The following is a 3,315-nucleotide window of genomic DNA, read 5'->3' as shown; positions in this document are numbered from 1 at the left end:
GATTGTTTCCCTTGCCTGAGAAGACCTAACAAAAAAATAAATACTACTGAGACTACACCAAGATAAAAAGCTTCTGCACAGAAAAGGAAACTATCAACAAAAGGAAAAAGCAATCCACTGAAAGAAGATCTTTGCAGATATTATGATCCAGGTGACATGACTTAAGAAAGGCAATATTGTAACCATATAAGGCTAAATTTTAAGATGTCATTGATAAAGGGATCAAAAACTTGGTGAACTGGTGGACCTGATCCTGAAGAGAACCACCAACCCACCTTAAGTACAAGTGACTGTAGAATAGGAAATTTTCTTTCACTACTTTTGAATCCTCCCATTTCTTAAGAGAATGCATTGCATATACAAGTGTACTGTACATATGTTATTATTATTATTATTGTTTAACTTATAATTACTGAGATTGAAATTATTCTGGTAACATAGGTTGTACCTATTTGGAAAAAAAGCTTTCCATAAACAGTGCCTGGCACTTGTTGAAAATATATAATTTATACAAAAAAGAAGGTAAGTCTCTATTTGTTTGATAAGAATAACCAGTTTCTTAACCAAGAAAAAAGAAGTTGCTTTGGTGAATGTGTTTTGGTAATGTACTAAATTTTTAAAGAAAAAAAATATAGATACCAAGACTGAATTTTGTTTCATTTCTCAATAACCACATGGAAAACCAAGAGAACAACTGGAAATCTTATTTAGAATTCTTGAACACTGAATGTCTTGTGCTACCATAGAATGTAGGCGTGTGAAGGCAAGGACCTTGTCTGTCTTATTCTCCACTTTATCCCTGACCCTTAGAAAGAGGGTAGCAAAGAAGTAGGATCCAATAAATAAAGGTGAATGAATGAATGAAAGAATGAATTAAAGTTAACAGGCTTAGTCAGAAACTCTAAATTAGGAATATTTTGAAAAGTCTGCTAAAAAAAATATTTTTCTTATGTATGCTAAAGGGTCATGGATTTATCATCTCCCTAAACAGTAACAAGAGGCTTGATCTTAATAGCAGACCACTTATTTTCTTAAAAATTGTCATTATAAACTGTTTTACCTAAGTTTGGTTGTTCATAATTGTTGGATTACTTTTGGAAAACACTGCAAACCTCGTGTATTTAAAGACAGATGAGTAATTACTCTTTATAAACTTACTACCATGGAGTATGTTACAATGAGAATAAATGTAATATGGAATTCCAGCACTCACACATTTATTAGCCAACAGGCACAAAACAGTCACACAGTGTATCTTATATGCTTCAATGTAGTTCCTCTTCTACGAAAAGATCATTTGAGGCAAGTATTAGAATATTATACAAGTAACATAGAGCTAGTCTTTTATTTTGAGTCAGGCACCAAAAAATTCTTGGCAATCTTTTAGACACAGGACTAGCTCAAGAATTCTACCCATACAGAGCCATTCTGAGAACTTGAGGCACTGGGTTCACTAGATCCTTACAGGATGTTTAAGTATAGGTATAAAAGCTTATAGTACCCAATTCACTTATTTGATTTTTTGTTGGTGAAATAGTGTTCATCTAATAAAATATACTGCTTTACTTAAGAGACAGAGAGACAAGAATAGATCAAGCAACTTTAGTCACTGTCTATGTAATATTGTGGGTTTTTTTCCATAGATTAACCAAACACCCCCATAGGGAATATTCTTATTAGAATACTTCAAACATTAACTGCCCCACCCCCATCCCGAGCGTTGCTGGGCCTGCTGGTCTGTGTCAAGCTGAGGACACTGGTCTCTGTTCTGCAGGATGGGATTTGTTAAAGTTGTCAAGAATAAGGCTTGTTTCAAGAGATACCAAGTGAAATTTAGAAGATGACAAGAGGGTAAACTGATTACTATGCTTAGAAACACTTGGTAACTCAGGATAAAATAAGTATATATAATACACCTAAACACAGGACGATGGTTCATGTCACCAACAGAGATATCGTTTGTCAGACTGCTTATGCCCACAGAACAAACAAATGCTCGTCTGTGCAGCTCGTGCTCACGAACTCCCAACGTACGGTGTGAAGGTTGGCCTGACAAATTATGCTGCAGTGTAGCATACTGATCTGTCGCTGGCCTGCAGGCTTCTCAGGAGGTTTGGCATGGACAGGATGCATGAAGGCCCAGTGGAGGTGACTGGAGATGAATACCATGTGGAAAGCATTAATTGCCAAACTGGTGCCTTCACCTGGTATTTTTGGATGCTGGGCTTACCAGAGCTCCTTCTGGAAATAAAGTTTGTGGGGCCCTCAAAGGAGCTGTGGCTGGAGGCTTGTCTCTCCCTCACAGTACCAAAAAATTCCCTGGTTATGGTTCAGAAAGCAAGGAATTCAATACAGAAGCACATCAGAAGCACATCATGGGACAGAAAGTTGCAGATGACATGTATTAGCTAACTGAAGAAGATGAGGATGCTTACAAAAGCAATTCTCTCAATACATAAAGAACAACAGAACTCCAGACATGATGGAGAAGAGGTATAAGAAAGCTCACGTAGCTATACCAAAGAACCCAGTCTATGAGACGAAGCCTAAGAAAGAGATGGCAAAACGTCTCTTGCCCAGAAGAAAGTTCAGATAGCTCAGAAGGCGGGAAGCTTCCGTAGAACTCAGGAGCAGACTGCTAAGAGGTAATAAACCAAACCACAATTTTCAATGAAGCTTTTTCAGATAAGACAATAATAAAAGTTTATTCAGCAAGCAGTGAAAAAAAAAAAAAGAATACTTTCAACATTAACTATCCAATAGTGTGTAAATTAAAACTAAAACTATATATTGAAGTATTTACAAATATTATAGGCCATATAATACTATGGAAATGTATTTAAATATTTTATCTTTAAATATACAAAATTAGTTAGTACCTCGTATTTTGATATCTTTGTTCAAACTGTCTTACTTTCCTCTTCTCCCCACCGTTTGTCATCAACATCTTCTTCATCCTCCATATACAGTTTAAATTCATCTTCTTACATGGAGCCTTCCTGGATTACCCTTGTCAGAACTAATTGTTCCTTCCTGATATTTATAACAGATATACTTCTGTTATTGCTTTATTCTAACTCTGTGTTATAGTAAATTATTTTCCTGACTATCAGGTGAGGCAGAGAATATATTTCACTTCACTAAATTCAAAAACAATTACCCAGTAACTCTCATCTAAAAGGTAATTTTCTAGATGGGGCAAACAGTTCCAAGTGGCGATCAGGGAAGCTGAGTTATAACTCAGCTAGGCCTTGAAGTCCATGTTGGACCTTCTCAAGAAGTTGTCAGTGAACATGGGAAAAGAAAAGAGATTAA

At 36.0% G+C, this 3,315-nt stretch overlaps 1 pseudogene; it reads left to right on the top strand.

The window, feature by feature from the left end:
• Nucleotides 1–1,775: 1,775 nt before the first annotated feature.
• Nucleotides 1,776–2,649, top strand: LOC123784548 (large ribosomal subunit protein uL18 pseudogene; annotated as a pseudogene).
• The last annotated feature ends 666 nt before the right edge of the window (nt 2,650–3,315 follow it).

This window comes from Ursus americanus, chromosome 27, assembly GCF_024610735.1.
Source record: "Ursus americanus isolate L20-20 chromosome 27, mUrsAme1.1.p, whole genome shotgun sequence".
NCBI classification, from domain to species: Eukaryota; Metazoa; Chordata; class Mammalia; order Carnivora; family Ursidae; genus Ursus; species Ursus americanus.
This window is presented reverse-complemented; position numbering and strand designations above follow the sequence as displayed.